A 14,107-nucleotide genomic window follows, 5' to 3' on the forward strand; every position below is an offset into this window, starting at 1 on the left:
ACTGTTGTGTTTCCTTCGCTAATTATGTACTATGTCATGACCAAATGTCTTTTTATCCTCCTCAATAATTTGTAAACTCCGTATTTTCTGTTATTTTAGTGTACATGACATTTGTTAGGTACTATTCCTTGGAATAACACCTGTAGTGAGAAGACACTATTATGTAGAAGGAGACATCAAGCCAGAGTACAGGCCCAGCAGCACTAACTCACCATATCAGGAGCTCTGAAGCTAAAATGAACCATCATTATTTTGTGTTGACAAATGACTAGGCCTTTATACCTCCACCTTGAGCAAACACTGCATGTAAAGAATGTGTTTCTGAGGTTCCCCAAAAGGTATTATCAACTTAAAGCTGTTTATGGGCAGCACTTCTGCCTTGAAGGAGGACCAAGGTGGCATTTCACCATGTCCACCACAAATATTATTTCTGGAAAGAAATGCCAGTACCATTTCCTTTGTTTTTCACCTCTTGCTGAATAATCTAGTTTCCATATGTTATTATTTCTGTGTAGCCTCAAGAACATTTTTAATGTTTTCTGTAGTGTCAGTCTGCTGGTAAAGCATTTCTTAGATTCCTTCCATCAGAAATGTCTTTATTTCTCTTTCATTCTTGTAACCAGAGCATTTACCAACAGTGATTGTCTTTTCCATAATCTGTTAGTACACATTTAACACAGATAAATTCAAAAGACAATTAAGTTCAGAACAATTAATATCTCAAAATCTAAATTACTGCTATTCCAATACAGTAGGAGGATATGAGATGATAACTTTTTAAAATATTATTTATTAATCTATTTATTTGAAAATCTCGAGTTTATAAGCTAAGGGTCACCTGAGTAAAATTTTACAGTTGATATCTCGAAAGTCAGAATCAATTGAATTATTTATTTCTACATCCTTCTATAGAGAAAGAAAAATTAGTGGAACTTAATTAGGATAAATAGAAACATGTAGTGATTCCGGGCATTTTCAGAAAGGAATGTATTATTGGATGATTTCATTCTTAGATATCTGACACAGATACTCAGAGAAATAAAGAGGGTGTGAAAAAAGACACAGATACTCAGAGATATAAAGAGGGTGTGAAAAAAGAAAGGTACAAGTTTATCATGATAAAAATGGTAGCAATAGTTACATAGTTTGAATTATATTGTGGAAGATAAAATAATGTTGCAGCTTCAAAATGGAGTTGGAGCTGCCATTCCAGAGAGACTGCCTTACGTGTCTGGCTTCTTGAAACTTTGGACTGTTTAAACTGGGCCAGACCTTGGGACAGGGCCAAACCAACATTGTGTTATTAAAACCAGAAGACATCCTGACCCCAAAGAGTAATGATTAAGGTCTGTCTGAAGATAGAATCAGTAACCAATCATGTATAGCCAAGAGTAGCTCAACTTATCCACACCTATAGGAATTCTTTATTCCTTTTGTTAAATTATTCTGTTCCTTTTCTCACAAAAATTCCTTGCCTTCACCCTGTAATTGGGACACTACTCTGGTTTCTAGTCTATATTTCTTGAATTTCAATTCTTGTCTTTGATTCTAGCTTTCTAATTTTAGGCTAACTGCGCATACAACTTTTTGAGTTCATTGTTTGTAAAAGATATTTTATTTCTGACTTGTACATAGTCTTAAATATTAAGCTAGATTATATGAAATTATTCCAGAATTAATAAAATCAAGATTCTATTATTGTGTGAGTGAGTGTGAGAGTGTGCATGTGTGTATGGGTAGTGTGGTGTGTGCAATATCATTTTCTATGCATATTGAGCATGTAAGCTAATTTCATTAATACCATAAGCCTAGTTTGATGACAATGCCTTTAATGTATAATATAGTTAGTCAGTTGCCATACTTTTGACCCCTGACAATAAAAAAATAAATAAAAGAATACAATTTTAGTAATTCATTTAAACTTATTTCCTCATGTAAACTAATCCACCTATATAAGGTTCAAATATGTTTAGATGCCTAGGTAACTGTTCTGTGAATTTACTGTTTCTTACTGCCCAAATTCCTCAGTTATCATCATTCCCATCCATTTGCAATGTTATAATAATACTGAATTTCAAAGGAAGTGGTCAATCTCTTTTCTCCCAGGAAGCATCTTACTCCTCCATTAATTTACCCACAAATAACTGCAGGGAAAGAGTTTTGGAAAAAACTGTCTTTGAAAAGGTATATAAAAATATCTTTGACACCTTTCTCTTCGTAGAAAACAATGTATACTATTTGTTTTACATTTACACTATTTACATGGACGCATAATTGGTTCTTCTTCAAGGAAGCTGACTGAGGATCTAGACCTGTATATGTATAATGTAGTTAAAAGTTATTGGCAATCCAAAAGCAGAGCATTTTTCAATGATTAAATGAAACTTAAAACCTTAATATTCTCTTCATAAGAATACTTAGCTACATCTTACTTCCCTGCTGATAATCTATATAAAGAACAAGATTAAGGTTCAAATATCAATTACACCAATTTAAGATTTATTATTTATTTTGTTTTTAGGTCTGACCTATCTTTTAATTCTGATGATGAAAAAGAAACCTCATCAATGAAAAGCCCTAGATATTTACGTAGGTATGGGGGAGGGGCATTTGAGAAAGAGAAACTTACAGGGGTAGGTTTACATTGTTCAAAATATAGAAATATTTTAGGCCACTGCTTGTGCTATAGTAGTTTCTGACACAGTGCCTCTTAAAGTTTTGGGCTACATTCAACAAATTTCTATTTTTTTTTATCTGTATTATATGTATGCCATTTGTATATTTTGTTCTATAGAGGAAAGTCAAAATTAGTAGGATCTGTTCTGTGAAAATTCATTAAAAAATTTAAAAAAATAATTAGATATTATATCTACATAATGACCCAACCAGAATAAAAGAAACGAAGAAACAAACCTAAAATCACCAAAGGCAAAAAAAAAAAAAGTGAACTATTAGAATTTTTACATTCTAATTGCCAACACAGTAAAATTAGACAAAGAATGATTCTCTTGGGCACAAACTACAATGCCCTTTGTTCTCTGCAGAACATAATATTTTCCTATTTATGCTACATTTAAATAAAACAGATTGCTAGTCTTCACAAAATTACACTTAGGACAAACTTTGAATCGAACATTTTTACTTCCTTTTTTTAAATTGCAATGATCCCTGAAATTTTGATATTAATTTATTTCTACAGTCACTGTATACAATATGATATGTGTGGTTTATTTTGATTACCTTAACCTAGAACCTTATTATTATGGCAATTTGTCCTTTTCTTTTCTCTTATTTGCCATAAAGAGATGATTTCTGTAGCCTTAGGTGTTACGTATTTCTAAGATATTTTAGGGCCTGGTTTGGGTCCTATTCTTAAGATACTCATGCTCTTCACAGTTAAATCTTTTGTAATAGTGGCTGAATATAATTCATCTAGTAAGAGACAACTTTCTGGACTTCTTCCTTAGTACCTGGGTATTAGCAACCTTTCCAAGACCATATGGTACAGATAGCCATCCCATTTCATCTGGCAACTTCCCAAATTCAGTTCAAATTGAATATCAAATTCTTCGAAGTCAGCGTATTACAGAAAGTTAATCTCTCTTCTATTTCATAACAACTGGAATATGGCTATAGATAAATTTAGAAAAGTGATTCTTAAGTAGACTAAAAGATACATTTTTTGCTCTATCTGAAGGAATATATTAATATTTTCTAAATTATCATATGGGGAAACTATTAGATCAATATTTTTTCCTTTTTAGGAAGTAATATTTATTATCCCGAACTAAAATCGTAAAGCTTTACATCAAAGGGGAATATCTAAAATTTCTAATAAAAGCATATAAAATAAAACTGAATAAAGCCCATGGTAAATATAAACTTGTTTGTAAAACATTTTAATTTTGGAAAAATACTTAAAGGATGAAATTCTGAGATAAATCAAGTTCTGTTTTTGTTCAGATTTTGACAAACTTAACCAATTATTATAAGTTATACCCACAAATACACTCATCTTTTAAGCACATATATTTATTTTAATAAATAATAAAACAATATATATTTATCTAAGATTAAATTCCTAAGCTATTAACAAGATATGAAAATTTTGTAGATATTGATTAAACACAGTATTGTCAAAGAATTGTGCTAGATCTGGAAATACAATGATGACCAAAAAAACCCTTTTGTTTCCAAGAGACTCATATTCTAATGCAGAACACAGATGTATAAATAAATAATAGCAATATAATACAACATACTGAGTGCTATAATAGAGATTTTAACAATATGTTGTAAATTTAGAAAAAAAAATAGCTTTTATGTCTAAGACAGTTTGGGAAGGCCTGACAGAAATATAGGAACTATTTCTTTTTCATTGAATCCAAATATCCTGTCAAAACATTACATAGGGACGAAAAGGTATAAACAAAGATATGAACAAATGATAATGCCTGGCACATAGGCTGGCCAGAATATAATAGAAATAATGTTGGTAAATGTCACTGTTGAGAGTTTAGTTAAGCTACTCCATGGTATTACTGCCTCTGCATCCATTTTGTTTGGACAAGCAGCCTGCCACAGATTTAAGAAGTTTAAAAAATACATATATGAGCACACTGAATACCTAAATAGGAGATATAAAACATTACAAAATAAACATGTATTACAAATTATAGCAAATTAGATACTAAAGAAGTGATCGGTAAACATGAAACATAGCAATAGAAATGAAGCAAGAGATTATAGAAAAAGACTGTACAAATCAGAGCCGTTGTGAGACAATAATTGTATTCTAACATGTGTAATTGGATCCAGAAGGAGGGGAAACTTGGGGAAAGGGAAGTGTTATTTGAGAAAAAATGAGTAGAGAGTTTCAAAATTTGGTGAAAACTTGAAACCGACACATCCAAGAATCAAAACAAGCTCCAATCAGAAAAAATATAACGAAATAAAATTAGGGCATATGAAAACCAACTTGTTAAAACCAGAATCAAAAGAAAAATCTTGAAAGCAAACAGATGTTTAAAAAAAGACCTGTTATGTGCAAACAAAGGTAAAAGCAACAAAGCCTTCTTTTCAAAATTTATGAAAGCCAGGAGAAAATTTATGGATAACATTAAAGTACATTTAAGCACTTGGGGGGAAAAATTCCCAAACTTCAACATGGCTATCTTTTACCTGGCAAAAAAAAAAAAAAAAAAAAGCTTCCAGAATAAAAGTGAAAGAAAAACTTATTCAGACAAATAGAAGCTGAGGTATTCATCACTAACAGATTGAAACTTCAAGGAATATTAAAGGAAGCTCTTTAGACACATAAATAAAAAATGATATCAGATCAGAATTTAAATATAAATAAATTAATAATAGGTATCAGAATTTATAATTATATAATAAATATATTAAATATCTTTAAAAGTAATAATAATTGATTGTGTGAAAAATAAAAATATGTTGTATAGTAAAAAGCAAACAAATAATACAAATACCAGTCATACTGAATTAGGGCCTATCTATGTAATATCATTTTATCTTAATTACTTCTTTAAAGGCCTTATCTCTAAATACAGTCACATTTTGAGATTTGAATGCACACATCAACGTATGTATTTGGGGACACAACTCATTCCATAACAGTATTTAAGCATCAATTTTGCAACTTAATTTTTGATATTGTATATTTAGAGTAATTCATAAATCACTTTTCAAAACATTTGAATTTAAAAGAGAAGAGGCTACTTTTGGATGTTGAGTCAATTCTTATGCATAAGTGCAAGTACCAAGAATAAAAATTATAATTGTGAAATAAATAGTAGCTTTTTAAATACATTATCCACTTAACGACTAGTTCAGCATGTATATGTAGTCAGTTTTGAGATAAACTAAACAATATTTCACCTTCATAATTCTAGCTGTTACTTTTATTTTAGATGAGATCTCTTTAGGATGTTTTTAAATAATTTCAAAGATGATAACATTTACCCATTTAGTATTTGCAACTATGGAGAATGTGTATATTACAAAGAGAATTTCTATAGACCAGCAAAATCATATGAATTAGAACTATAAAAACCCAAGGCCTCAGAGGTAATTTAGATTTGCCAGTAATGATTTCTCTCTTCTATTACTGTCATGACATTTTGTTTAATTTAAAATGCAGTACAGCTGTTCCCTGCAAAGTAGCTTAAAATACTTGTGTCTTTGTGGCACATTATTATCCTAGTTATCATACTCCGAATTATTTTATTAATTTCCTAACTTTGCTTTTATCTATATCAGGTACTAGTTTACATATTTTACGTGTACACACACAAATACATATACATTGTGTGTGTATACACACATACACACAGTCTCCCTTAGCCGACTCAATCCATAGTGCATAAATGCATTTTCCAAATTTGTCTCCCCCATGATCAGAGGTAAGAGGGATGCGAAAAAAATTCCGATATAGTATCCTAATCCTTACTGCCATAATGAAATTCACCACAGTTTAGAACTTGTTCATGCCCATATTAAATCAATCTTATAACACTATGGTCGAAATTTATATCTTTCTTGCATGCTTCCTTCCTCATCGGTATTTCAGTAATATTTTAAGACTTAAGCATTGAAAGCTACTTAAATTTTACACCCAAAGCAAAAGTTTCAGGAAATCTTCCCAATTCTTTAACTTCTTAAACTCTATTTCTTTGTGATTTTGTAGCACTATTCTTAATTAGCAGGTTAGGGGAGAGGAAGATAAATTGTATTTTTAAAAAGTGGATCAATTTATCAAACCAAGAAATTCCTTACTCTTTGGAAATATACATAAACAATATCTTTTTGTCTACTGAACAACTGATTTTGCTTATGTTCTGTCAATCAGTGAAATCAAAGAATTCACATATTTGTACCTCTATCCAGCAGGTAATAGTAGTTTTTTGTTTCTTCGGCAATACTGGTTCAAGATTATGCACACAAGTAGAAAGCATTTATATTGACTGGTAAGAACTGATATTGCATGTATATACAACCAGTAAGAACTAGTTGCAAGTATATCCAAATACTGTACTATATATAATATTAAAATTATATGTTAAGGAATAAAAAATATAATGAATTTTCAAAACTATTTGCTTTAAACATGAATATCAGAAGCCTTATGTTTTCCTCCAGAACAAAGGGTTTAAGTTTGTCTTCTAGGTTAGTGAGATATATTCCACTATTCATAGGGAAGTCAGCAAGATATATTAAAGAATAAGCCACATAAATATTAGAATATATATTTTAATATCTATTTGCAAGATTACAATTATCTATAATCCTAGATTTCATAACCAAAAGATAGAAGAGTGGTAAAGATCACAGATATGGTGATAACATACAAAAATATTGGAAAGTATATTTACTCCAAGAAAAGACCTTTAGAATAAAAAGAAAACAAATTAAAACCCCCAAAAAGCCATTTTTTCTATGTCATAATATTATGGGTTAGCTGAGACTGAAAGTTCTTTACTCTGTAATTTCTCTTGCCCTCAAACATATTAGGTAAACAAAGACAAGTATATAATTGTTTCTTTTGTTTTTCATTATGATTTTAATATGTGGCTCTGCTGTCATGGAGCATTCATGCTAGTTGTAGAAACACACACACACACACTTGAAATGTTTACCAACAGAAAGCAGTTTATGGAATGATGCTGTATGAAAGGTTTGAACAAAATCACCATTAAATTTAGTATATTGATGATAAAAATGACAAATTTATGAATGCTAGGACTAAAGTAACACTTCTGCATTTCCTCAAACTCAGAGTTTACTCAGAACTTTAGAGTTACTGTTATAACTGGTGGGCATAGGAATGGAAAGCTGGTCTATAGGAGAAAGATATGACAGGAAAATCTGGAGTTGAATATAGGTAGCCTATTTCTAGTGAAAGCATTAGACCAGGGTCCCAGCTCTATCCTAACCATCTGTGTGACCTTGCACAAGGAACTTCATCTCTCTAAGTTTCAGCTTCCCCATATTTAAAATGGAAGGCTAAATTAGACCAGACATCTTCACTTTGTTTATGGGATTTAGAAGCCACAGAGAGTGTCAGGTGGAGTATACAAGTGCAGGTCTCAAGTCCCCAACATTGCTACCACCAGTAAAGGAAATTTATTGTCATTTGAATAACCCAGAGGACCACTTCAAATTAGAATCAATAATCTAGAGATCAAAATACAATTATGTTTAAAAAATGTTATAGTAAAAAATAAGGTTGAGAACTACTGTTAGTTATCACTTCCACTATAATGTTTTACTGAAATGTCACTGAAAAAATTCACTTATCATGGCGAGAGAATATTCTTCACACCATTGGAAAATTCCAGACACAAATTAACTGTAGATGCACATTAATAGTTTGCATTCACAATAGAGCCCAAGTCATACTCTCATCCAGATCAGCAAACAGCATTAATGACCATAAGGGAACCATGTCAGAGAAAAGTAAATCAATTTAGCTGAAACCTTTGAAGGGAAGAAAAGCATGTCTATCTCACTTACCCTCATTTCCTCACTCTTACCTCCTAATTTTAAGCATTTGCCTGTTGGCAACTCAAGTCCTAGAGTGGTCTTTGAATTCTCATATTCTGTAGGTCTAACGCTAACTTGGGTTGATCCTGATACCTAATGACCCATCTTTCATCACTGTTGCCAACAGTCATTCACAAGGTTACCAATGTTTCTCTTTTATTCAGATGAAATACTTTTTAAGTCATAAATTAAGGTACACTTGCACTGTGTTAAGACTTCTATTTTACTAGGGTTTTTTTTTTTTTTTACTTTTTATATTTTAATTTTGCATAGGATTTTTTGATGCTAATTAAAAGGATAGTACATGGACTAATACCTGAAATTTCCTCTCTTCAATGTTAAGTTAATGAATATAACTATAAATGGCTCAAAGTTCAGGAAAATTTTTTGTTAACACACTGTTAGAAATAGGATGAACTATGCAGCTAAAAAGTCCGAGGTTCATTCTCTATTTTTAAATTTTCTAGCTATAACTCTTAAGAAAGTACTGAATGATTTACAGTGTCCTCATCTGTAAAATAGTGCTTTAATATTGTCTCACAAGGTGGTGTGAAAACTAATTCTTCACTGATATGCCAGGAACATGGAAGGAATTTAAAAAATTCAAATTCCCCCCATTTATTATCCTACGAACACATTTGAGTGTAAGAGGCCATGTTTGTGCCTCACATTTCCTCCAACATATTGACCAAAGTGCACTCTTATCACTGTATAGCCCTGCTGGCCCAAGGGATCTTACGTAAATTTCTGTGGTAGGCATAGAAAGATCCCTTTTGTTACTCTGGCTACACTTCCCTTCATGTGGTAGGGTCCGACTTGTAATACCATAAAAGTAAATATATAACTTTTTATATACAGATTTTAGAGTATCTAATGTAATCTTGCTCCTCTTAAAATAAATACTATTTCCAATTGTCTGGAGCATACTTCTTCTTAGCTGTTATTCCAAGCTTCCCTAACACTACCGAAAACCTCTTTGCTAGACTAGTGTTATATGAAAGCTAGCATCAGGTTTTCTAAGTAAGCTGAGCATTATGTATTCATTCCATCTTCCAATAAATATTTGTGGTATTTCCTATGAGCCAAAAATAGTTCTAAGCACTTAGGATATAATACTGAATAAAGTAGGCAAAGCTTCTATTATCAAAATGGGAGTACTGAAAATAAATAAACAAATAATGTAATTATAGCTCTTAGATGAATAATGCATAGGGGTTGGGGTGATTAGGTAAGGGCTTCCTGAGGATATATTTATACTGACACCTGAATCATCAAAAAGAGCTAACTTAGCAAAGATCTAGAAGAAAATCGTGTAGAGCCAATATGAAGTTCTAAAACAGTTTGTAGCTATGTCATTGGCTTAATAGGTAGACCTACTGCACTTTAAAAAGTTAGAAATTTTTACATCAAAATGCCCATTACTAATTTATTTTTCTATGATGTTTATATCTTCCTACAAAAAAATGTATGAACAAGGCTGTTGATCTATGGCCATGCCACCCTGAACATGCCCGATCTCATCTGATCTCAGAAACTAAGCAGGGTCCGGCCTGCTTAGTACTTGGATGGGAGACCACCTAGGAAGACCAGGTGCTGTAGGCTTTAAAAATATATATATATATATGGTACTGGAAAATAATTAACTATAATTAAATTCAAGTGGTTTATAATTTGTTGATAGAATTTTTTTTCTCTGAAGACTTAAGCATCTTAAATCAAATATGCTTTTCTGAAACTGGAAAGTATATTCTTGACCCTATGTTTTCTCTTCAAAGTTGAGAAAAGATTTAGATGTTTATTAATTTAATAAATGCTGGTATGTTTCGTAATTGTCTAGAATGTAAGTAACACAATGCAGGAGGGTTTAAATTTCTTTAAATTTGTATAGGATCTAGGTGGAAGCAAATTTTTCAGTTTAAACCACTTACATTGTTTTTTACTTTAATTTTTTAATCTAAAGTGACAAAATGGATAAAAAAAGGTAACTGGTTTTAAAAATACAAAGCTCTATTGTTACATATAAAAAGTATCATTGTCAAAAAAGACAAAAAATAGAAAACACAGCAGAAGTATAAGAAATAATTTGGATATATCAACTAATTCTACTATGACATGTTACTGTAGGTCTAGAACAGCAATTTCCAATGTAAGAAGTATTGAAACATTGGCGGTTCCTGGGACACTACCCAGGGGACTCTATGGTCAAAAGAGTTTTTATAATAATTGTATCATTTTTTTATTACTGCCAAAACAAATTACCACAAACTTTGCAGTTTAAATCAGCACAAATTAACTAATGGCTCTGTAGATCAAAAGTCTGACACAGATCTCATTGGACTAACATAACAAGGATCAGCATGGTTGTGATCTATTTTGAAGGCTCTATGGAAAAATTTGTTTCCTTACTAATTCAGGCTGTTGGCAAACTTTAATTCCTGGCAGTTGTAGGACTAAGGTCCCTTTTTATTGATGGCTGTCAGCTAAAGGACATTTTCAGCTTCCAGAGACAATGAACAGTCCTTGGCTCATGGTCCTCTCACTCAGTCTTTAAAGTCAGTAACAGTGGCTAGAGTGTCTCACAATGCAAACCTGTACTGCTTCTTTTTCTGACATTCATTCATTCATTCATTCGTTCATTCATTCTCTGTCTGTCTGTCTGTCTGTCTCTCTCTCTGCAGTTAGGTAAGGTTCTCTGCTTTTAAGGGATAAGGTGATTTTATATTGGGCCAGCCCAATAACCTAGGATAATCTCCCTAGCTCAAGGTCCATAAACTTAATCATAGTTGCAATGTCCACATTGTCATGTAAAGTCACATAATCTCCCTTAAGTACACCTCTTGTAATATTCTGTGTCATTCAAAAAGAAAGAGAAACTAATGAATTTTATTATTTAGAGATACAGTTTCAGGTTTTAATGTTCACTGATTCTATTTCTGACTCTACATTGTAACTAACCTTTTAGAAAGGGGGTCAAATATATGGTGATGAAAGTAAATTTAACTATAAGCAATGAAGACACAATGCAATATACATATGACATATTATTGAATTGGACAATTGAAACCTGTATAATTTTATTAACCAATGTCACTCTAATAAATTTAATAAAAAAATAAATTACTACTTATCTGAAAAGCATATCAAATTATTTTTCCCTTTTCAAATATATATCATTGTGAAGCTATATTTTCTTCATATATGTTAACCAACAAAGCAACAAAAAAATGCAGAAGCATATTGTAAATCCAACTATATCCTCCATTAATCCATAGTTTAAAGAGATTTACAAAATTGTGAAATAATGCCACTGCAGTCACTAATTTGTAAGTGGGCAGGAGAATTACAGTTATTTTTTATAAATATTTTACAAATATAAAGTGTAAAGTGTTTACTATTGTCATTTATAAATAAATTAATAAATATTTTTAAAATTTCAGTTTTAATGTCAAGATGATAAATATGGATAAATATAATCACATACAAAAAGTTGTTTGGCATTCTCCATAACTTTTGGTATATAAAGTAATCCTGAAATCAAAACTTTTAAGAATTGGAGAATTGATTGGTGTTATAATATTTCATTTTAGTAACTGTTATGTTTATTTTAATGACACTGTTAAGTGTCATATTAAGGAATGAAATGCAAATCTATGTTGTTCCTTGATGGAAACATATAATAAATGAGTGAAGAATATTAGCTGCTTTGTAAAATGTATTAGTTGCATTTTATACATATATAAACATACTATTTTTTTATTAGCAAAAATAGAATATATGTAACTACTAGATTTAAGAGTATATATCTATCTTTTCACTTCTATTAGCTTTTTCTTTATTTAAGCTCTGTGTGTTGTTAAATATTTCATACAGAATTAGAACTGTTACATTTTCTTGAAGATTTAACTCTTTTATCATTACGTAATGGCCCTCTTTATTTCTAAGAATCTTCTTTGATTAGACTCTCCTTTGCTTCAAGTTAATGTAGCTCTTTAAGCCTTCTTTTTATTAATCTTACCATGACATACCTTTCTCTATATCTTTAGTTTTAACCTCTGTCATTATATTTAATGTCAGTTTTTTATAGACAACATATAGTTGCTTTTGTATCCATTTCAACAGTCTCTGGTATATTTAAACTGTTCACATTTAGAGTGAATATTGAGATAGTTGGATTAATATTTATCATGTTTATAACTGTTTTCTATTCCTTATATAATTATATATATAAAACCATATATGTGATATAATACAATGCATTGTAATTAAGGGTTCAATGCAAAGAGTTCAGTGGAAAGACTCCAATAATTTTATCCCTATTAGACCATAAATATACATATTAAAAATATGATTTATAGGGCCTACTCAATGGAAATTAATTTGTTTTGTATAGCTATTATAATAGTTATGATACAAAATTCTAATTTTTGGCTATTACTTTTTAAAATAATATTTAAGCCTAAATCCAGACTTTATATCGGCAAATTCCAAATTCAAATAAATGATCTTTGATCAGTCAAATACTGTTTCTTATCTTTGCTCCATCAAAGATCTATTATCTGAATTTTATATTTTAATTGAAGCTTTATTGTATCACAGAAATTAACAAAATTTTTATAGCAAAAATAAAAACCATCATGATGTAAAATTTTTGATTAATATACTTGTACATTAATTATATGTGATTAGGATATAGTTATTGTTATTTAACTTAAAGCTTCTACCTTAAATTAGATCCATATAAGAAAAGTGTAAATTGTCCTCAGATTTTATCCAGATTTTATCTGGCCTTTTTATTTACTATGGAGAATTAGACATAGCTGAGAAACATTCTGCATTAAAGAAAATACTAAATATGAACATACTTAAAAGAATATGTAATTCAAATTCACCTTTAAAAACTTTGTGTTCTAATTTAAGTAGTTCATTTTTCTTTCATTATTAAAGAGAATTGTATTAATAGTTTAATATTGATATAACTAAAACATTCCAGAGATGCCATTACTTTGCTCCTTAATTTTTCCTAAATAAAACAAAAAGTAATTATTTCAATTGTTTCAAAGTTGTTCTTACCATAATTGTTTGAAAGTTAATAAAGAAAACCAAATTGTCAAAGTTCATGATGAGAAATAATTAACAGCAATCTTACAGTGTCAGTATTATGATAGCTTCTTAGAAAACACATTCTTTTCAAATTCAAGTCATCTCTTATTTTTTCATCATTAGATTTTTTTTCAACAGTGCAAAAAATATCTTTTCATCAGACACTTAAAGTAGTTCTTTGGTAAACAAATGTTTCCTGTTAACTGAGCTTAGAAAGTTTATTGGTGTTACATTTAGGCTTTTCTTTTAGATGGCTTTATTATAAGTTTTGTAAGAGATTGTCAAAGGTCAACTCTTAATAATAACTCAATGATTTAGTTTAAATCTGATTCCTAGAAATTGCTAATCCTTCATATTGCCCCATGCCCTAATACACTGGTTTTGAGAAGGTGAATAGCTCTAATTTCTACTGAACTGTATACAGTGCAGGGCACTAAGATGAAAG

General features: G+C 30.4%; 1 pseudogene; it reads left to right on the forward strand.

Annotated features, from left to right (window-relative positions):
* The first annotated feature begins 10,045 nt into the window (after positions 1 to 10,045).
* Positions 10,046 to 10,164, forward strand: LOC120600193 (uncharacterized; annotated as a pseudogene).
* The last annotated feature ends 3,943 nt before the right edge of the window (positions 10,165 to 14,107 follow it).

This window comes from Pteropus medius, unplaced genomic scaffold (genome assembly GCF_902729225.1).
Source record: "Pteropus medius unplaced genomic scaffold, Ma_sr-lr_union100, whole genome shotgun sequence".
NCBI lineage: Eukaryota > Metazoa > Chordata > Mammalia > Chiroptera > Pteropodidae > Pteropus > Pteropus medius.